This window comes from Rhinolophus sinicus, chromosome 6, assembly GCF_057876585.1.
Source record: "Rhinolophus sinicus isolate RSI-liver-muscle chromosome 6, RSI-T2T, whole genome shotgun sequence".
NCBI lineage: Eukaryota > Metazoa > Chordata > Mammalia > Chiroptera > Rhinolophidae > Rhinolophus > Rhinolophus sinicus.
This window is the reverse complement of record NC_142506.1, coordinates 26,638,244-26,662,101: the sequence shown is the minus strand read 5'-3', so window position 1 is coordinate 26,662,101 and position 23,858 is coordinate 26,638,244. Positions and strand designations below refer to the sequence as shown.

The 23,858-nt window shown below is 36.0% G+C and overlaps 1 long non-coding RNA gene across 1 annotated transcript in view; it reads right to left on the bottom strand.

The window, feature by feature from the left end:
- The window catches only part of LOC109457581 (uncharacterized), a 97,635-nt gene extending 74,856 nt beyond the window's left edge, over positions 1–22,779 (bottom strand). The window contains exons 1-3 of the long non-coding RNA XR_016021511.1: positions 13,061–22,779; positions 11,705–11,826; positions 11,117–11,246 (exon numbers count right to left, since the gene is read on the bottom strand). This is a non-coding gene — a long non-coding RNA (uncharacterized LOC109457581). The remainder of the gene's footprint in view (positions 1–11,116; positions 11,247–11,704; positions 11,827–13,060) is intronic.
- Between the last annotated feature and the right edge of the window lie 1,079 nt (positions 22,780–23,858).

Genomic DNA, 23,858 nt, shown 5'->3' with positions numbered 1-23,858 from the left:
CTGTGCATGAGGGTTCCTTTTACTCCACATTCTCCCCAACACTTGTTTTTTGTTGATTTATTGATGATAGCCATTCTGACAGGTATGAAGTGATATCTCATTGAGGTTTTCATTTGCATTTCTCTGATGATTACTGATGTTGAGCATCTTTTCATATGTCTATTGCCCATCTGTATGTCCTCATTGGAGAAATGTCTATTCAGGTTCTCTGCCCATTTTTAAATTGAATTGTTTGTTTTTTTGTTGTTGTTGAGTTGTATGAGTTCTTTATAAATTTTGGATATTAACCCCTTATCAGATGTATCACTGGCAAATATCTTCTCCCATTCAATAGGATGTCTTTTCGTTTTGTTGATGGTTTCCTTTGCTGTGCAAACACTTTTTAGTTTGATGTAGTCCCATTTGTTTATTTTTTTCTTTTGTTTCCCTTGCCCAAGGAGATATATCAGAACAAATATTACTAAGGGCAGTGTGAGAGAGTTTATTGCCTCTGTTTCTTTCTAGGAGTATTATGGTTTTCGGTCTTACATTAAAGTCTTTTATCCATTTTGAATTTGTTCTTGTACATGGTGTGAGAAGGTGGTCTAGTTTCATTGTTTCGCATGTATCTGTCCAGTTTTCCCAACACCATTCATTGAATAAACTGTCTTTACCCTATTGTATATTCTTGCTTCCTTTGTCACAGATTAAATGATTATATAGGCGTTGGTTTATTTCTGAGCTCTATTCTGTTCCATTGATCTGTGTCTGTCTTTATGCCAGTACCATGTGGTTTTAATCACTGTGGCCGTGTAGTATAGTTCGATATTATGTAGTGTGATCTCTCCAACTTTGTTCTTCTTTCTCAAGATTGCTGTGACTATCAGGGTCTTTTTGGTTCCAGATAAATTTTAGGATTCTTTGTTTTAGTTCTGTGAAAAATTCCATTGGTATTTTGATAAGAATTCCGTTGAATCTATAGATTTCTTTGGGTAGTATGTTCATTTTAACTCTATTAAGTCTTCCTACCCATGAGCATGGCATATGCTTCCATTTATTTGTATCTTCTTCAATTTCTTTCTTCAGTGTCTTATAATTTCCCGAGTATGGGTCTTTTATTTCCTTGGTTAAATTTATTCCTAGGTTTTTGCTTGTTTGTTTGTTTTCTTTTTAATGTAATTGTAAAAGGGATTGTTTTCTTAATTTTTGTTTCTGATAGTTCATTATTGGTGTATTAAAATGCAACAGATTTTTAATATTAATTTTGTATTCTGCTACTTTACTAAATTCATGTATCAGTTCTAGTAATTTTTGGTGGAATCCTTGGGTTTCTTATGTATAGTATAATGACAGTTTTACTTCTTTCTCTTCAATTTGAATGCCTTTTATTTCTTTTTGTCTGATTGCTGTGGCTAGAACTTCTAATGCTATGTTGAATAAAAGTGGTGAAAGTGGACGTCCTTGTCTTATTCCTGATCTTAAGGAGAATGCTTTTAGTTTTTCCCCATTGAATGTGAGTTAGCTGTGGGTTTGTCATATATGGCCTTTATTATTTTGAGATATGTTTCCTCTATTCCTACTTTGCTGAGAGTTTTTATTATAAATGGATGCTGGATTTTGTCAAATGTTTTTTTCTGTATCTATTGATATGATTGTATAATTTTTTCTTTCATTTTCTTTATGTGGTGTATCACATTAATTGATTTGAGGATATTGACCTAACTTACATCCCAGGAATAAACCCCACTTGATTATGGTGTATGATATTTTTAATGTATTGCTGAATTTGATTTACTAACATTTTGTTAAGGGTTTTTGGATCTATGCTCATCAGGGATATTAGCCTATAGGATTTTTTTTTTTTTTTGTAATGTCTTTGTCTGGTTCAACCTTGGAAGATTGTATGTTTCTAGGAATTTATCCATTTCTTCCAGATTGTTCAATTTGTTGGTATATAATTGCTCATAGAATTTTATAATTTTTTTTGGTATTTCTGTGGTGTCTGTTGTCACTTTTCCTCTTTCATTTCTGATTTTATTTATTTGGGTTCTCTCTTTTACTTTCTTGATTTGTCTCATTAAAGGTTTATCCACTTTGTTTCCTTTAAAAAAGCCAGCTCTTGGTTGCACCGATCTTTTGTATTGTTTTCTTAGACTTTATTTCATTTATTTCTGCTCTGATCTTTATTATTTCCTTTATTCTATTACTTTGTGGATCACTTGCTCTTCTTTTTCTATTTCCTTAAGTGTAAAGTTTATTTGCAATTTTTCTTGTTTCTTGAGGTAGGCCTGTATTGCTATGAATTTCCCTCTTAGGATTGCATTCACTGAATCCCATAAATTAGGGTCATTGTGTTTTCATTTTCATTTGTCTCAAGATATGTTTGATTTCCTCCCTGATCTCGTTGTTAACCTATTCATTGTTTAGTAGCATGTTATTTAGTCTCCATATGGTTATGTGTTTTTCAGTTTTTTTTCTTTAATTGATTTCTAATTTCATACCATTATGGTTGGGGAGGACTCTTGATATGATTTCAGTGTTCTTGACTTTATTGAGACTTGATTTGTGGCCTAACATATGGTCTATCTTGGAAAATGTTCCATGTGCACTTGAAAAGAATGTATATTATGCTACTTTGGATTGGAAGGCTCTAAAAATATTAATTAAATTTATGTGGTCTAATGTGTCATGTAAGGTCACTGTTTTATTGATATTCTGTCTGGAAGATCTATCCGTTGATGTCAGTGAGGTGTTAAATTCCCCTACCATGACTGTGTTACTGTCGATCTCTCCCTTTATATCTGTCAATATTTGTTTTATATGTTTAGGTGCTCCTATTTTGGATTCACAAATGTTTACAAGGGTTATATCCTCTTGTTAGATGGATCCCTTTATCATTATGTAATGTCCTTTTTTGTCTCTTTTATAGCCTTCGTTTTAATGTCTATCTTGTCTGATATACGTTGCTATCCTTTTTCTCCACAGCCTCTCCAACACTTGTTATTATTTGTCTTGTTGATGATAGCCATTCTAACTGGTATGAGGTAATAGCTCATTGTGGTTTTTATTTGCATTTCTCTGATTAGTGATGTTGAACATTTTTTCATATGTCTACTGGACATTTATATGTCTTCTGTGGAGAAATGTCTATTCAGGTCCTCTGTCCATTTTTTTTAATTATTTTTATTGGGTAATATTGGGCAACAGTGTGCTTCTCCAGGGCCCACCAGCTCCAAGTCACCATCCCTCAGTCTAGCTGTGGAGGGTGCAGCTCAGCTCCAACTCCAGTCGCCATTTTCAATCCTTAGTTGCGGGGGCGCAGCCCACCATCCCATGGGGGAATTGAACTGGCAACCCTGTTATTCAGAGCTTGCGCTCTAACCAACTGAGCCATCCGGTCACCTCCTCTGTTCATTTTTTAATTGGATTGTTTGTTTTTTTGTTGTTGAGCTGTATGAGTTCTTTATGTATTTTGGATATTAGCCCCTTATCAGAGGCGTTATTTGCATAAATCTTCTCCCATTCAGTTGATTGGTGCCTCTTTATTTTGTTGATGGTTTATCTTGCTGTGCAGAAGCTTTTTAGTTTGATATAGTCCCATTCATTTATTTTAGATTTTACTTCCCTTGCCTTTGAAGTCAAATTCAAAAAATGCTCTTTGAACCCAAGGTCTATAAGTTTAGTACCTATGTTTTCTTCTATGTAGTTTATTGTTTCAGATTTTGTGTTTAGGTCTTTGATCCATTTTGATCAAATTTGATCAATTTTTAGTTAATTTTGGTACACGATGAAATAGTACCATTTGCGACAATATGAATGGATCTTGAGATTATAATGCTAAGTGAAATAAGTCAGACAGAAAAAGCCAAGAACCACGTGATTTCACTGATATGTGGTATATAAAACTGGAAACAACAAAAGAACAAGACAAACAAATGAAGAAACAAAAACTAAGAGACACAGACAATAGTTTAGTAGTTACCAAAAGGTTAGGGAGGAAGGGGGTGGTAGATGAGGGTAAAGGGGATCAAATATATGGTGATGGAAAGAGAACTGACTGGGCGGTGAGCACACAGTGTGATATATAGATGATGTATTACAGAATTGTGCACCTGAAATCTATGTAAATTTACTAACAATTCTCACCCCCAATACACTTTAATTTAAAAAATAATAGTTGCTATCCCAGCTTTTTTGAAATTTCTACTTGCATGAAATACTTTACTTTCAGTCTATGTGGGCCTTTCAATCTGAGATGGGTCTCTTGCAGACAGTATATATATGGGTCTTGTTTTCTTATCCATTCAGTTACCCTATGTCTTTTGATTGGAGCTTTTAAGCCATTTACATTTAAAGTGATTATTGATAGGTACACAGTTATTGCCATTTTATTATTCACATTTTTGATAGGTATTTTTTTGTTCTTCCCCTTCTTCTTAAAGAAGTCCCTTAACGTTTCTTGTAATATGGGCTTGGTGGTAAAGAATTCCTTTGGCTTTTTCTTGCCTGGGAAGCTCTTAATATCTCATTCAACTTTAAATGATAGCCTTGCTGGGTAGAGTACCCTTGGTCATAGGTACCTTTTATCACTTTGAATATTTCTTGCCACTCCCTTCTGGCCTGCAAAGTTTCTGTTGAGAAATGAGCTAGCAATGTTATGGGAACTCCCTTGTAGGTAACTAGTTGTGTTTCTCTTGTTGCTTTCAGGATTCTGTCTTAGTCTTTAACTTTTGTCATTTGAATAATGATGTGTATGGGCCTGTTTGGCTTCATCTCCAGGGACTCTCTGCACTTCCTGGGCTTATATGTCCATTTCCTTCACCAGGTTAGGGAAGTTTTCAGTCGTTATTTCTTTGAATAGGTTCTGGATCCCTTGGTCCCTCTCTTCTCCTTCTGATACTCCTATGATGTGAATGTTGTTACCCTTGAAGTTGTCCCAGAAGTCCCTTAAATTATCTTGTTGTTTTTGTTGTTGTTGTTCTGATTGGGTGTTTTCTGCTTCCTTGTCTTCTAAATTGCTGATTCAATCCTCTGCTTCATCTAATCTCTTGTTGGCTCCTTCAGTGTATTGATTATTATGGTAATTGTATTTTTTATTTCTGATTTTATTTTTTATGATTTCTATGTCCTTCTTTATGCTTATTGTCTTTTTGTTGAAGTTCTCACTAAGTTCTTTAAGCATTCTCATAACCAGTATTTTGAACTCTGTCTCTGGTAGATTGGTTGCCTGCCTCCATTTCACTTGGGTTTTTTTCTGGAATTTTCCACTGTTCTTTTATTTGGGACATGATTTTTTCCCCTCATTTTGTCTCCCTCTCTGTTTGTTTTTCTATATTAGGTAGATCTCCTATGTTTCTGAGTCTTCACCAGATGGACTTAGGTAGTAGGTGTCCTGTGTGGCCCAGTGCACGGTCTGCCTGATCACCTGTGTCATGTGCTCCAAAGGTGTCCTTTGTGTGGGTTGTGTGTGCCCTCCTGTTGTTGTTGAGACTTGATTGCTTTTGGCACATCAGTGAGTTGGATTGACTGTCAGGTTGACTGACTGTGAGGATTGCCTCTGCTCACAGCACATGAGCTCCTGTGTGGGTGCTAACCCTTCAGAGGGGGATTTGCCCCAGCAGGATCTTATTCCTGTTGAGACAACCCTTTGTGTTTTCCACTTGTGGGGCTAATTGAGTTGTGCTCAGTTTTGGTCTGAAGCCTGACTCAGAGTGTGCTGTTTCTTATGCTTTTTGGGAAGGGATCATGTACAGTCCAGTTTCAGCCTTGCCCTGTGACTGGCCTGGAGCTACCTGGTGGGAGTTACAAAGCTACATGTGGTTGGTTGCTTCATGTGCTGGACCTAGAGCCATGTGGGGATGCCCACACTGTGAACAAGGCTGGTTGCCAACAGTATCAGGCCTGGGACAGCTTATCAAAAGGTACAGAAAACCCGTAGGCCTGTTGCTACCTGCCAGCTGCCCGTAAGACTCAGCTCCTGAAAGAGCCTCCTTAGGTGCATGGGCCTAGATTGGTTGTCTCAGTACTGACAGTGCCTTTGTGAGCTGGTCAGGGAATGGTCCCAGGGAGTCATGGGGTAGGGCAGGGGTTGTTTACAAGGTTAATGCAGATTCAGTTCTTGAGCCAGTGCCAACCTGTGGCCACTCCACAAAATACCCAGAGACCACAGAGGGCAGCCACCTCTCACCTTGGCCTGCAGATACCTGAAAGCTGTCCAAGAAGAAATGCTGCATGAGCTTGGGATGACTGTCCATCATCAAAAGTGTCCCAAGTGGCCTCAAAAGCCACTGTCGGTAGTCTGCTGCTGGAAAAGCCTCCTGTAGTGTTCAGGGTGGGACTGGCTGTCCAGGAGCTGAGAGTGCCTCCCATGATGCTGTGTTAGCTGGGTGGGTTGAGGTACCAGGTAGTCACCAGAGTGGGTCATGTGAAGTTCACCAGGCAAATGCAGTCTCAGATTTGGCCATGTGGGGGATGGCTCAACACAGAATAGATGGATCCTGCCTGTAGGCTACATGAGAGATGGGCTCCACACAGGGACAATGGAGGCTGTCCCTCTAGCTCTCGCCCTGAACCATGCAACTCAGCTTTACCCTGTATTTCTTTGGCACCTCTCGAGTTGCCACCCCATCATGGGACCTCAGGTTGAAAGTCTACAAGCCACTGAGGCTGTACATAGTCCTTTTAAGAAGACATCTGGGTTTCCAGCAGCCTTCTTTCACACTGGGATGTGTGGAATTCTCACTGATTTTCACAGCCAGATGTTGTGGTGATTCCTTTTCCTGGCTCTGGACCTCTGAGCTGGGGAACCCACAGTGGGTCTGGGACCCTCACTCTTCAGGGAGTCATTTGCTGCTTAGGTATCCCTCCCGATACTCAACTGCTACCTGTGGCTGGGGGGTCAGCCTGTTTTGCATCTCCACCCCTCCTACCAGTCTCAATGTGGCCTCTTTATGTCGTTAGTTATAGGGGTTCCATTCAGCTAGTCTTCAGATGGTTCCAGAGGTTGATTGTTTTATATTTAGTTGTAATTTTAATGCAGTCATGGGAGGTGGCAGGCACAGCATGTACCTGTCCTGCTATCTTTTCCTATTCATCTTTCTCAAATGTCTGTATAGCTCACATTTATTTCAGTGTTCAATATAAGAAGTGTTTTAGGTCTTCATTTAAAAGTTTAGTGATGTTTTTGTGACCAGAAATATTCTGCAGGAACTGAACTCCTGTTAAGTTACAATTTACGCATGGTAAAATTAGTTTTCATGTATGTTTTGCTTAAAGTCAAGGTTTCCAAGAATCTATTGATGACATTAATGGAGTCTTACTGTATATATCATTCCCAATGCAAGGTAATGGGTATTTATGACACAGGTATACGTTCATAAAGATATATAATATTACTTTCTAATCTTTAAGTGCATATATAAGTGGTACCATGCTATATATATCCATCTGTCTCTTTATTTTCTCATTTTTCCATGGTAAAACATGTATCTCTAGTTTGTTCATTTGAGCTGCTTTACAATATTCCTTTATAAAAACATATTGTATTTTTATAGTCTCATGTTTATGAGCTTATAGGTTACTATAAATCTATTGCAGATATTTTTGTACATTTTCATATTTGTTTCTGTGTGCACAAGTGCAGGGGTTTTTCTATGATACAGTCCTAGTAGAATCACTGGGATTTAAAATATACACATCTTCAACTTTACTACGTATTGAAAATTACTGCCCAATAGTGACTAATTTGCTCTCCCAATAACAGTGTGTGAGAATTTCCATTTTTTACATGTTTGCCAATGTTTGGTATCCTTGGAATTTTACTTTTGCCAATATGATGAGTGTGAATGGTTTCACACTTTTAAATTTGTATCTTTCTGAATTCCAGTGATGTACATTTTTCCAATGTTCATTATGCATTTTCATCTATTTTTACATCTATTAATTGCCTTTCATACACTTTTCCCATGTTGTACTAGGTTCTTTGTCTTTTCATTATTTATTTCTAGTAGCTTGCTATATTGTCAGGACAAAAATTCTTGTTTGATTTTATGTGCTGCAAATATTTTGGGATTTTCTTTTTTTATATTTAGCTGTTCTGAATCTTTAAAAGGTCAAATTTATCATTTATTTGAGATTTGTGCTTTGCTTTCTACATTAAGAATTTTTTGAGCACAATAAATTCTATAAATATTAACTACTGTTTAGTTTTAGTGATTTAATTTTTTTTTTGTAATTAGCCTTTTATCTATCTGGACTTTATGTGTTTGTGTGAGTAAAGTGAGCAAATATTGTTTTCACATGAAGATAACTAATTTTCCTAGCACTATTTATTAAATAATTCACTGAATTTATACACTACTTGTAATATATGAAATATCCATATACATATGGTTCTGCTTCTTGTGTGTTATTGATATTTTTTTCTATCTTTGTGCAAGCAACACACTAAATTAATTATATGACTTATTATTAAATCATTTAATCCGTCAAGGAAGTATGCTTAGACTTTTCACTTTTCAAATGTGTCTGAGTTTTTCTTGGCCTTTTGTTTTTCCTTATAAATTTGTAGGCTCAGCTTATCAATGTCCATGAAAAATACCCAGTTTCCTGCATTTTTAATTAATTTAGGAGTAATTAACATATTTTTCATATTGAGTTTTTCCATTCATGATATTACTACTTTGTGTCTTTCAATGAAGTTTTACATTTTCTGATAAATATCTGTTATATCTTTTGTTATAGTCATTCTAAGTAAATTACCTACTAAAACAGAAATATAAACATTGTTCAAAGGAATATAACAGACTGTACAGCCTCTACAAAGTACCATTTATTCACCATGTCCACACAGTAGTTTCAAGTCACTCAATATATGAAGAGCCCATTTTCTCAAAAGAAAATACCGTCAATGGGACACAGACTTGAAATGATCTATATGTTTAAATTAGCAGACAGTAACTTTAAAGCAAGTTTTGTAACTATGTTTAATAAGGGAAAAGAAAATATCCTTGTAATGCAAACATAAAAAATCTCAATAGCGAAGTTTTTAAATTTTGTTTTTAAAAATCAAATAGGCATAGATGAAGTATCCAGTAGCTGGAAAAAAAAATGAACTGGATGGTTGTAACTACGCAATGAAGATAACAGAAGAATGGGTCTTTGAACTTGAAGATGTTAATAGAAGTCATCTAACCTTATAAACAGAGAAAGAAAAAGATTGACAAATAAATGAACAGAACACCTGTGGGAAAATGCCAAAAATTTGAATATATGTGTAATTGGAGTCCAAAAATGCAGAGAGAAAGAGAACAGAGTGGATGAAATATTTGAATAAATAATGAACCAAATCTTCCCAATTGTGAAAGCCATACATTTATAGCTCAGTGAACCCACAGCAGTATCAAAAATGAACAAAACCATTTTGAAAACCAACAATAAAGAGAAAATCTTGAAAACAGAAAAAGAAAAATGACGCATTACATAGAGGAGAACAACAATTTGAATGATCTCTGACTTCTCATTAGAAAATATGAACATCAGAAGGCAGTGGAACAACATCTTTACAACTTTAACTCCCCCCCCCCAAAAAAAAAAAAAAAAAAAAGCATGGTCAGTATATAGTTCTGTATCGAGTGGACATAATTTTTTCCAGTATGAAAAAGTCTAAAACTGTTTTCAAATAAAAGAAAAATACAAAAATCTGTCACTAGCACATCTGCACTATAAGAAATACTAAATAAAGTTTTCAGTATAAAAAGAAATGATACCAGATAAAAACTTACATTTTCAGGAAAGAATAAAGAGCATCAAAAATTGTAACTATCTGGATAAACATAAAATATTTTTATTTTCCATGTCGTTTCTTTAAAGTACATAAAAGTGATTATAGTGAAAATTGTAGCATTGTCTTGTGGGGGTTACAGTGTATGTAGATGCAATGTTTGTGATAATTATAAAGGATTTGAGTGGTTATGATTCTAGTATGTATTCTTATGTATATTTTATGTGAAGTTATAAAATATGCATTCCAAGTACACTGTGAATAGATAAGAATGTATATTTTAATCCCTAAACACTTAAAAATATGCATAACCAATACATAAATTAAAATAGATTTTTTAAAGATATTTTAATAATCCAAAGGGAGTCAAAAATCAGTAACAGTAGAAAAGAATGAAGAGAAAAAGAGAAAACAAATAACAAAATGGTAAACACAAATCCAACCACATGAGTAATTGCATTAACCTATAATGGCATAAGCTTACCAATAAAAAAGCAAAAATTGTCAGAATGGATAAAAAGTATGATCCAACTATATGTTGTCTACAAGAGATATACTTTAAATGTAAAGATACAGGTTGAAAATAAATGGATGGAAAATGTTGTGCCATGAAAATGGTAAACATAAGTCTGGGGTGGATAAATTATTAACAAATAAATAAATGATATAGTATGCTAAAAGACAGTAAGTACTATGTAAATTTAAACAAAACTAAAGCAAAGTAGGGGCATCAGGAGCTTGCAGAGGTTATAATTTCAAATGCATTGGTCAAGGTAGACCTCATTGAAAAGGTGACATTTAATTAACACCAGAGGAAGCTTTACATGGTCAAGAAGTAATAAGCAATCAAGCTCAGTCTCGTAACCTAGTTAAGCGTGCTAACACTGCTACTGGTGGTGATGGTAATGAGATGGCTGACCTCCAGGTCATTCCTCAGTCAGTGTATAATTAATTCTGTTTCTTGTATCATTCATATTTAAATTTATAAAAATTCAAGAAATAAAGTTAGTTAAATGGAAAATAGGTGGATGTTTTCATAATCTTGGAGTATATAAGATTTTTCATATAAAAACACAAAGAAAAACCAAAACCATTAGAACAAAGTCAAAAGGAAAAAGCAAATGAGAAAAAATGTAATACATATGAGAAGGGCTTCCCTCTCATCATATACATAAGAGTCTCATAAGTCATTTCAAAAAAAATAAAGGCAAATATTCCAAAAGAAAAATGAGCAAATCATGTCTCCAGTCTAGAACCAATGGGGAACAAGGATAGTAGTGAGAGTGAACTATTTGCTAGATGCTAGACTTGTCACTAGTTTTAACTTTGGCATAGTTTTTAGTTCCCTCTTCTTACCTTTTATGTGTCACAGAAAATTCCACGGGAGAGTAAGCAAAACAGACACCAAACCAGGGGGAGTAAGACTTCATGCTTTTCTTTCGCTATGTTGCCTCTGATATATGTATCTGAATCTCCATTCCAGAATCTAGGAAGAAAGTGCAGCCAATGAGGCTAGTCCCTATTTATGAGAATGTACAGAAGAACTCATAGAAACTAGAAAGACTGATGCTCAGAGATACATCAAATAGATCTAAGTGTGCAATATAAAACTCTTCCTGATACACTATAAAATATATTTTAAAATCTATTAGTTATTCGTACAGAAATTGTAGCATTCTTTCTGTTGAACCCTTGAGGAAAAGTTAATTCTGATGAGCAGAGAAAGTGCTCACTAGCACTATTACCCAGGGTAAGTTGGGAGATGGTGCTTGTTGGATTGTTAAATTAGGGTGCAAAGCCTAGTGGTATTTGGGATTAAATTGCCATAGACTTCACCACGATTGCAAACTGTCGAATAGAAATTGATCTTGCATGGGCTGCAATGTCCTCAGTATATCTGTTTCAGGCAAGATAGACTTGGCTATGCTAGAGTAACAAACAGACCTTGGAATCTTTGTTTATTGTTCATTCAAGTGACAGTCCAGTGGAGGTCAGTCAGCTCTCCTGAGCAGTTCCCCTCCTAGTAGTGACTCAGGGACCAAGGATACTTTGATCTTTTAGTACATCTGAAAAAAAAAAAAAATGTACGAGGTCAACACTGAAAGGGAATACAAGAATAGAAAATTGTATAGTATTGTTTTAAGGGCTGGGTCTAAAAGTGTTTTACGTAATTTCTGCTTACATCTCATTGACCTGAACAAGTCATATGATCCCCAATCTAATTTTAAGGAAGAATAACATATGCAATTGTCTTATGTTCCCAGGAAGAGAAACTGGTATGTTGAACAACATAACACAATCTCAGCCACAGTCCAAATTTTGGTCAACAAAATATCTGTCTCATTCTTCCTATCATATATCCAAAAACCTCACATATGCCTCTCCCCAAATAAAATAATCCAAAGCACCTTCATTCATTGCATCCATCTCAGGATCCAGGTTCTCTGTCATCTACATCAGGTCTATATATGAGGTCTCACAATTAAGTTCACGAACTTGTTGCAATGATGTTGCTAACCTTTTTTGATATCAGAGGGATTACTCATTATGAATTTGTACCAACTGGACAAACAGTTACCAAGTTTACTATTTGAAAGTGCTGAAAAGGCTGCGTGAAATAGTTAGTGAAGTTTTTGCCAACAATTCTTGGTTTTTGCATCACGACAGTGCACCAGCTCACACAGCACTGTCTATGAGGGAGTTTTTAGCCAGTAAACAAATAACTGTATAGGAACACCTTCCCTACTCACCTGACCTGGCCCCCAATGACTTCTTTTTTTACCTGGAGATAAAGAAAATATTGAAAGGAAGACATTTGGATGACATTCAGGACATCAAGGGTAGTACAATGAGAGCCCTGAGGGCCATTCCAGAAAAAGAGTTCCAAAATTGCTTTAAAGGGTGGACTAGGTGCGGGCATCAGTGCTTAGCTTCCCAAGGGGAGTACTTCAATGGTGACCATAATGATATTCAGCAATGAGGTGTGTAGCACTTTTTCTAGGATGAGTTTGTGAACTTAATTGTCCGACCTCATATAGCTCCTCATAGTCAGATAGGTAATCTATGAACCCAAAAAACAAGTTATCTTTATCTCTATCTCACTTTCAAATACAAGATAGCCACAATGCTTATGATGACTTGGGAAGAGAAAGAATAAGAGATACACAGCAGTTAGCTATTTAGTGATTCTGAAATACCACTGAACAGATATCATGAAAGTCTCACACCAAAAGTGGGGCTAGAGTATTCAGGAAGAGGACGCTGGATTTGGCTTTGGTTTTACTCTCTGGGAAGACTTACTTTTTTATTTCTTCTCTGTGGCCCCTGGCTATGACCTCTTGGAGCCTCTTCCTAATCATTATTCTCCTTAGCCACATCTGGAAAGAGTGTGGAAAGCGTACCCTCCTTGGTGGAGGTATGCCAAGGCTGCTTTCTGTATGTGGGAATACAAGAATTGATGTTAGAATTTGAATTTAAAAATAAAGACTTTTTTCACATGCACTTGTGGTTTCCTGAACAATACAATTCCCTCAGAAACTCTGTAGATTTCTGATTCATTTGCTTTAGCCAGTTTCATGTAGCCAATAATGGTACCCTAAGTTATTTCCTAAACATAATATTCTAATTTATTTTTCATGGCTACTTCCTCACCCTCATGCCTCTTTCCCACTCAACTTAATGTCGGCTACCACTGGGTTCTTTGAACAGTTGGGATCAAGCTCTATCCCCTACTCTGATCTTTGCCCTGACTCATTTTTTTCAACTGAAAAGCTTACTGTGAGTTGTAATTCACAGTCTTTTTAGTTCAATCTCTAAAACAGTTGGGTTTTCCAACCCTGAAAGACCTTGAATTTCTGAACTCTCTTTCACTTCCGATTGCAAGCTGACTAGTTCTTCCCTGAACTCATTTCTTTGCAATACTTTGTGAAATGCAGCTAATAGTAGACAATACACACAGGGCTGTGAAGCATTTCAACCTCTAACAAGAAATGATTAGTAGGCATACATTCTTCCCTCTAAGAGTAAGCAATGGTTTTTAGCAAAGAATTTGCTATATTCTTAGCCGTAAGGAGCAGTTTCCTCATCACATGCCATTTCCATTAAGGCTTTATATATTCTGATTTTGTTGGAGCAGCACCCTACATCAAAGTAATAATTTCTATGTTAGGGTAAGTAACCTAAGCTCCTTCAAACTCATCCCCAAATCCTCAGTGGCTTAATAAAGCATACTTAATATTGATCATTAGTGCTTAATAACATAATAAAATGACTCTTTCCATGTGAAAAATCTTTCCTTCCTTCTGCACTCATCTCATGAGGTCAGAAACAGTAAAAACAGAACTTGGGATATGGTAAGTGCTCAAAAAACTAGCTGTTACCATTATTATTATTATTGTTGTTACTAATATTAATAGTCACAGAGTTACAAAACCAAAGAGACAGACAGAAGCCATTTGGTGAGCAATAAACAAAGCAGTAGGCAATATTTTGAAGATAGTATTAGATCAGAGATCCACTTTATTAGTTTGCTGGGGCTGCTGTACCAAATTACCACAAACTGAATGGCCTAATAATAGATATTTATTGTCTCACAGATTTGGAGGTTAGACATCCAAGATCAAGGTGTCAGCAGGGTTGATTTCTCCTAAGGGCTTTAAGGAAGAATCTGTGTAATGCTTCTCTGCTAGCTTCTGGTATTTTGCTGGAACTCTCTGGCATCCTCTGACTTGTAAAAGCATCACCTCAATCTCTGCCTTCATCTCCACATGACGTTCTCTTTGTGTGCGTGTCTATTTCCAAGTTTCCTCTTTTTAAAAAAGACACCTGTCATATTGGATTAGTGCCAATCCTAATGACCTCATTTTAACTTGATTAGCTCTCTAAAGATCTTATTCTTTATATAAGGTCCCCTTCTGAAGTACTGAAGGTTAGGATTTCAATCTATGAACTTGAGGGAGACACAATTTAACCGGTAACATATAATAACCCATTAATAAGTACTATTTCCATTGAAGTATTTCTTACTTAAGTCACACATTTGCATAGTGGCTAATGGTTATCATCAGTTTTTTTCATGAACAAGATCTGGATATTTATGTTAGAAATCAAATGTGCATTCTCTACTCTTTATTGGGCATAATATGCAAACTGTTGTGTTGCAGTGATCTCAAGAAATCTTTCTGTTGCTTCCTATTTCCCTGAGTTCAAGATACCTCTGTCTTCTGCATATTGTAGTAAACAATAGCTATGACAGACAAGAAAAACCAGGTAAGCAGAATACACCTTTAAAAAAGGTTGTCTTAAAGAAGCTTTCTTTCCTTGTTATGGCTATATAAAAAATATGGTGCCATCTAAAGTTTCCTATTGAAAAATTGTTTCACATTGTTTAGAAAGAAATCTTAGTAGGCTTAAATAAATAGGAAAAGAATGAGACTGAGGAAAAATCATTAAGGCACTCATTTAATTAAAATCAATATTTTCATAATTTTCTGTGTTTATTGATATTTTGCATTGCTATTTCCTTGAGTAAGGTAAACCTTCCATATCATTTATAATGTGGTGAACTGTAGTTATACTAAAGAAAAATTAATGCATGTTATAGGTCACAGATACTGCCGAATAAACTATTACTGCAATCAGATTGTTTTATTGAAATTATAGAAATACTCACATACAGAAGTAATCGTTATCAGCAAAAGATTGAAAGATATGAGTTAGTTTGCTTGCTTTTGCTCTAAAATATATACTTGGTTTTGCTTACTCTGACTGAAGTGTCATCATGAAAGAAAACAAGATTGGTCTGAGGCCAAATATCTGAGTGGTCAAAATTTAACACAGGTTCCCTTTCCCTCAAGCTTACTGTTCTCCTCATCTTATAACCATTTCCTTTCCCAGGAACACCGTTATTAAATATTGTCATCTTTTTCTGGCTGCAAGTCTTTCTATCTCCAGATTTTAGAAGAGAGAGTGGCATACTATAACTACTGAGAGTACGTATGTTTGATTGAATGCATGAATGAATCAGTCAATCAATGAGTGAAGTATAAGCCTAAATCCTACTTTGTAGCCCTACTAGCACTGTTTTCTTAATGTTAAAAATCCAAAATTAGTTTCCCTTTCCTTATATTTTACTCCTTTTCGTGTTTCCAGTTCATCTAGTTATAAAAATGTAAAATTATAATTGTACTAATTAACATTAGAGCATAAATAATTGGCCCTCATAAAATTATTTTCTTTTAATTTCAATGAATCTCTATTTTGTAGCATTTCAACCATCATGGAAAGAAAAAATGAGACTGTGACCAGTTCTATTTTGGGGTTAGTTTTCCAAGTAGCATAGCTAAACCTGAGAATAACGGCTAGTTACATAGCAGGCACTCGATATAAATGAATTTACTGATTGACGACAGATGAGAATTCGAACATTGGGATGGTACCTTAAATATGAAAGTCTGAGTTTTGTTATATTTCATTGGAACAAAGACTTTTACCTAATTATTAAAAAAAAAAAAAAAGGGAAATCACTTAATATTTCCTGATAGTCTCATCTAAGTACTTTGTGTTGATAAGGTTAAGCTTTGATCAAAGAAGGTGATTAGTGAAAAGTATTTCTCCATTTCAGACATCAGTGGTGGACAATTTCCTGCCAGCCTGGGAAAGTAGGGTAGCAGGATGTTGTGCGGCAATGTGACACAGCAGAATTTTTTTTTTACAAGAAAAGGGGGCTTAAAATTTAAGTCAAAAACTGGTTTTAGAATATAGTTGAAACACAAACTATTATTGGTAATATCTGTTTTTATTGTTGGAAATTCAATTTCATATTACCAAAGGAATGTTTAAATGAAATTTTGTAGTAATATGTACAAAACGTCCTAGTCTGAAGTCATGAACTAAATTTCCTACTGGTCCTAAATATTTCAAAATATCCTTCTGCCAAATGTTCTAATAAGCATCTATCTATCTTATAAAAATCCTAAGGTAATACTCTGTAGTAAATTAAACTAGAGCTTCCCACGAGTGCCAAAAACATGACAAAACTTCATGTTCTCTTTATCCAGACATCTGGGTTGGTATTTCTCAATGAAACTTGTTCCAAAGACATGATTGTTTGAGCCTTTCTTGTATAGAGTTCCTCATATTAGAAATGAGGAGACATATTAGAGATGAAAAGATAATAAGGAAATATATTTAAAAATTGCCAAATTGTCAACATTATCAGGAATATTTTCAAGATCTGCTTTGGTGTGTAAGTACTACACCAATCAAATACTTAGAAAAAGTTCCTACTATTTAAAAATTCACTGTCTAAGATATAGTGCTTAAAACTAACATTAGGGGCCGGCCCGGTGGCTCAGGCGGTTAGAGCTCCATGCTCCTAACTCCAAAGGCTGCTTGTTCGATTCCCACATGGGCCAGTGGGCTCTCAACCACAAGGTTGCCAGTTCAATTCCTCAAGTCCCGCAAGGGATGGTGGGCAGCGCCCCCTGCAACTAAGATTGAACACAGCACCTTGAGCTGAGCTGCCGCTGAGCTCCCGAATGGCTCAGTTGGTTGGAGCACATCCTCTCAACCACAAGGTTGCTAGTTCGATTCCTCGACTCCCACAAGGGATGGTGGGCTGCACCCCCTGCAACTAGCAACCGCAACTGGACCTGGAGCTGAGCTGCGCTCTCCACAACTAAGACTGAAAGGACAGCAACTTGACTTGGAATAAAAAGTCCTGTAAGTACACACTGTTCCCCAATAAAGTCCTGTTCCCCTCCCCCAATAAAATCTTAACAAACAAACAAACAAACAAAAAACCTAACATTAGAATTGCAGAGGCATTGAATTTAGAATCTGAAAAAAATTTAATGATTACCAATGTCAACATTGAGGCTAAGTGATCAATAAAATTTTTAAACATGGTGAGTCTAAACTAGAATCCTGATTTCCTGATTACCACTCCAGTCCATTGTCCATTTGTTTAAAGTCCAGATTTCTTAACTGTTCACTGGTGAGTATGCGTGAATGGCATAAGGAAAACTCCATCAGTTGCATGGATAGAATTCCAGCTTCTCCTGTTACTGTGGGAGCTTAAGAAGTACACTTTTCCATTCTGAATCTGTTTCATTGCTGACAAAACTTCTATCTTTGCAGATGTAAGTGTGTAGGACCAAATAACTGCCCAATCAACAGAACCACCACAGCTGGCCTTTACTGTCACTACAATCCACTACCTCTGTACGAAATGGGAATGGCATAGGCCTGGTCTCTGGTTGGTCTATTCAGATACATTCCTACAGGAAGCCAAGAAGATTAAAGAAACTAAGTAGCGATGGGGATGGGAAATATGGATTTTGCTGTCTTACATTATTGCCAATAGTTGGTTTTCTTCTAAGCCATAGCAACCCCCACACAGAGGATTTTTGTTTGTTTTGCCAATTGAATGTAATATTAGAGTTACTGCATCATCTTCTGTATCAGTCAAAAACGAAAAAGGGAAAAACTATACAAGAAAACAAGTGGAAGTATTTTAGCTAAATGCACTTTTAATTTTAAAAGGTCTTAACTGTATATTGCTTTGTTGCTGCTGATGGTGTTTTGGTGAGAATGTGCGCTGCAGTTCAGTAAGTATGAGAGTTATTTCATGTCTATAATTGTCTTTAAATCAGAATCAGAATTTTCAGAATTGCAGCCTATACTCATATTGTCCCTACATCTCCATATTCTTTGAGTGGTACGATATTTACTTTAATTGTATTAAAGCATGTTTAACAGGGACATATACTCTCCACGTCTCCACAGTTCTCACCAATCTCTATAACTTACATCTGGGTATTTCACTTGTTTTTACATTGTCCATGCCACCTGAAAGCATTAAAGTTCACAGTCTCTTGGATGGGTATTACTGTTATTTCCTTTTCCTCCAGAGAAGAAAATATAAGGAAAGAAAAGGAGTAATCCTTGAAGGTAAGGAGGATGGGAAGAAGTCACTGAAATTATTTGTAGATAACTAAACAATTTCTAAAATGTGAAAAGAGGATGGAAATATGTTGAAATATAAAGCAGAATAAGAAAATAACCTTCCTAAAACCAAGATTTCGAAAAGTAAGGATTGAGGACAGCCTTGCCCAGAAGGTCCCTTGGGGTAGTTAAGATTGCCTTTGGCTATATGTAACAGAAACCCAATACAATGTTTAACTAAACAGGTGTTTTTCCTCCTCACGGAGTTAAGAATTCCAGAGTCAGTTCAGGACTGACACACTGCCAGAGAAAGTCATCAAAATCGGCTCCTTCTCCTTTCCAACTACGTTCCCAAATGTGTAGATTTTATTCTTGTGATTGCAAGATGGCTCTTTTATGTCCAAGCATCATGTCCCAATCTAGACATGAACAAAGGGGTGGACCAAAAAGAAAAGATACATTTTGGCTTTTGAGCAAAAGCATTTTAGCTTCTTTTGAAGCCTCATCCAATAGATTTATGCTTGCATTTTATTGGTCTGAATTGTATTACACATCCAAATTTAGCTGGAAGGTAATCTCAGGAAATTAGTACTTTTCACAGAACTTCTTGAAAAAGATTAGGGTTCTGTTACTTAAAAAGGAAGAGGAGAAAAGATTTGGAGTAATTTGTTAATAGCTAACAATTAAACCATACTTTCTACATGCCAAGCACTTTACATATAATAATGTATATAATACAACTACTCTTTGTAGTAGACACCATTGTATTTCCATTTTGAATATAAGTAAACCGAAGCACACAGACCTTTAAAAACATGCGAAAGATTACCTAACTATGAATTGGGAGAGTCAAGATTTTGAACCCAAGTATTCTTTCTCCAGATACCATAATAATACTACATTGCATATATGACACACCTAAAAGAGGCACAAGATTTAGAATTAGCAGGTACAATGAGAATGGAAGTGATGCTGTTAGCTAAACTGAAAGTGTGACTACTAGGGTGTGGTAACATGGGGATAATTCTATTTCCTATCCATATTTCCAATGCCTCCTCAGATCATGTGACTCAAGAATGAAAGATAAAGGACTGTTTTTTATCTGATACAATTGAGTATCAGTTAAGACACTTTGAGCTTTGAGTAACAACAACAAAACTGTCTTAGACAATAAGAAATATTATTGGCCCACATAACAGAAAATCTGAAAGTAAAGAGCAAAGCCTAGTATCATCAGTCTAAAAGCCAAGCCTAGTATGATCAAGCTTTAGCTTTATTTGAACACTATTCCTTTGCTATTCACTCCTCTGTGGGTTAGCTTTGTTTTAGAGATAGCTTTCCTCATTATCAAAAATGGATGACAGAAGCAAGTGATGCAATATTCTTCCTGGTCTATTTCCAAAAGGAGAGAAACAGGCTCTCCATAATTCTCTCTTAACAACAATAAAGGACACCCCGAAATCCTCCAGTGACACTCCTCCTGCCCAGAATTGGGTCCCTTGTCTATTCCTAAGACAATCACTAACAAAGGGGATGAGATCATATTACAAGATTAGAATTAATTAGAGATCACTCGTAGAGTAGAAATGAAGCAAATTTACTTGAATCACAAGGCTATGTGGAGGAAGGGCAGTTACTTGAATGAAACCAGGCTTCTGTTGGGGGTTTTAGAGGAGAGATGACTGCTGGGTTAAAATTAATAATATTCAATAGTATATAGTATAAAATTCCAGAACAGAAAGTTAATGAGAAAATAATAACACCATTAACAAAGTAAAGAGTAGATGACACAAAATTTTCTGACTTGTATCAGATTTCCAATCAGCAATATTGAGTGCTAGAAGAAAGAAAGTGACGCTTTCACGAATGTATCAGGGGGAAAATATAATTTTTAAACCTAGAATTATATTCCCAGCTAGACTATCAACCAAGGATGAGAGCAAAATAAGTACATTTTCACAAACAGAAAGAATTCAGGAGGTGACATCATAGGAATGGCAGCAGCAGGGCGCACTTTTAGTGTTCTCCTCTGGATCTTATCACAAACGGGACATCTATAACCCATCAAAGGACTCTGCTCATCACACAGAACAACTAAGAGACTCGTGCAAGGATTACTTGAAGGGCCCAGCTTAAGAGGCACAAGATTCAACATACCCAGAGGCCAACTCCAGACCAAACGAGAGTACTACCGGGTTTGACCTACAGGTGACACACACAGAGGGAATTCTCTACAGGCACAAGAGACCATAGAGGCCAAACCACATTCAAGTGGTCAATCCTCACACAACAGAACACCCTGTGGTGGGCAGATCCAAGTCTCACAACTAGTCAGCCTAGGAGTGAACCCCACCTACTCACAAGCAAAAAGCAATTAAAGATCTTCTTTAACAGGACAATGTACACAACACAAGAGTCACCTTTGGAGCACACGCAGAGGAGAAGAATGAAATAGTGCAAGTCAAATATAAAGGACACATACTACATAAGATAACCCAGCAAGAACTAAGAACTCTAGGGGACCTACCTAATACATCAAAGCAAACACAGAGAGTCAGCCAGAATGGGGAAACAAAGAAACATGTCCCAAATAAAAGAATAGAAGACACCTCCAGAAATGGAACCAAATGAAACAGAGGTAACCAACCTATCAGAGACAGAGTTCAGAACACTGATGATAAGAATGTTTAAGGAGCTTAGAGACAACATAAAGAAGGATGTAGAAATCATAATGAACAATCAGTTAGAACTAAAGAACACAATTACTGAAATAAAGAACTCACTTGAAGGAATTACCAGCAGGTTAGATGAAGCAGAGGATCGAATCAGCGACTTAGAAGACAAGTTAGCAGAGATCACCCAAACAGAACAACAGAAAGAAAAAATAATAAAAAACAATGAAGATGGTTTAAGAGACCTCTGGGATAACATCAAGTGCAACAACATGCGCATCATAGAAATACCAGAAGGTGAAGAGAGGAAGCAAGGGATTGAGAACATATTTAAAGTAATAATGTCCGAAAAATTCCCTAACCTGAAGAAGGAAACCAACATACAAGCCCAGGAAGTGCAGAGAGTTCCAACCAGGGTAAACCCAAACAGGCCCTCACCAAGACACATTATAGTTAAAATGGCAAAGGTTAAAGACAAAGAGAGAATCCTAAAAAGCAGCAAGAGAAAGACAGAGGGTTACATACAAGGGAACTCCCATGAGACTATCAAATGACTTTTCTACAGAAACATTGAAGGCCAGGAGGGAGTGGCAGGAGATACTCAAAGTGATGGAAAACAAAGGCCTACAACCTAGATTGCCTTATCCATCAAGGCTATTATTTAAAGTTGATAGAGAGATAAAGAGCTTCTCAGAAAAGAGTAAGCTAAAGGAATTTGTTACCACCAAGCCAGCATTGCAAGAAATACTAAAAGGACTTCTGTAAATAGAAGAAAGATGAAAACAATCTAACTACAAATTTAAAAATGGCAATAACTATGTACCTATCAATAATCACTTTAAATGTAAATGGATTAAACGCTCCAATCAAGAGATAGGGTGGCTAAGTGGATAAGAAAGCAAGACCCTTGTATATGCTGTATACAAGAGACTCACCTCAGATCAAAAGACACACACAGGCTGAAAGTAAAGGGTTGGAGTAAGATATTTCATGCAAATGGAAATGAGAAAAAAGCTGGAGTTGCAATACTTATATCTGACAAAACAGACTTTAAAATGAAGAACACACTTAAAGACAAAGATGGGCATTATATTAATAATAACGGGATCGATCCAACAAGAGAACATAACCCTAGTAAACATCTATGCACCCAACATAAGAGCACCTAAATATATAAAGCAGATATTGACTGACATAAAGAAAGAGATCAACAGTAACACTATCATAGTAGGGGACTTCAACAAATGTCTGACAACAAGGGACAGGTCTTCCAGACAGAAAATCAATATGGAAACAACAGCCTTAAATGACACATTGGACCAATTGGATTTAATTGATATTTTCAGAGCATTTCACCCCAAAGCTGCAGAATACACATTCTTCTCAAGCGCACATGGAACATTTTCCAAAATAGACCATATGTTAGGCCACAAAACAAGTCTTGAAGTCTTGATAAATTTAAGAAAATTGAAATCATACCAGTTGTCTTCTCTGATCACTGTGCTATGAAATTAGAAATGAACTACAGGAAAAAAAACTGGAAGACACACCAATTCATGGAGGCTGAATAACATGTTACTAAATAATGAATGGGTCAACCAGGAGATCAAGGAAAAAAATCAAGATATCTCGAGACAAATGAAAATGAAAACATGATGACCCAAAATCTATGGGATGCTGCAAAAGCAGTCCTAAGAGGGAAATTTATAGCATTGCAGGCCTACCTAAAGAAACAAGAAACATCACTAATCAACAGTTTATCTTCACACTTAAGGGATCTGGAAAAAGAACAGCAAAATAAGCCCAAAGGGAGTACAAGGAAGGAGATAATAAAAATCAGAGTGGAAATAAATGAAATAGAAACCAGAAAAACAATACAAAAGATCAATGAATCCAAGAGTTGTTTCTTAGAGAAGATAAACAAAATCGACAAACCTTTAGCCAGACTCATTAAAAAAAAGAGAGAGAGGACCCAAATTAATAAAATCAGAAATGAAAGAGGAGAAGTGACAACAGACACCACAGAAATACAAAAAAATTTAAGAAATTACTATGAGCAACTATATGCCAACAAATTTGACAGTCTGGAAGAAATGGACAATATTCTAGAGGCATACAACCTTCCAAAGCTAACTCGAGAAGAAACAGAAAACCTGAATAGACTGATTACCACCAGGGAAATTGAATCAGTAATCAACAATCTCCCAACAAACAAAAGCCCTGGACCAGATGGCTTTACAGGTGAATTTTACAAAACGTTCAAAAAAGAATTATCACCTATTCCCCTCAAGCTCTTCCAAAAAATCCAGAATGAGGGAAGACTCCCAAACACTTTTTACGAAGCCACTATCACCCTGATCCCAAAATCAGACAAAGACACCACAAAAAAAGAAAACTACAGGCGGATATCTCTAATGAATATAGATGCAAAAATCCTCAACAAAATATTAGCAAACAGAATTCACCAATACATTAAAAAG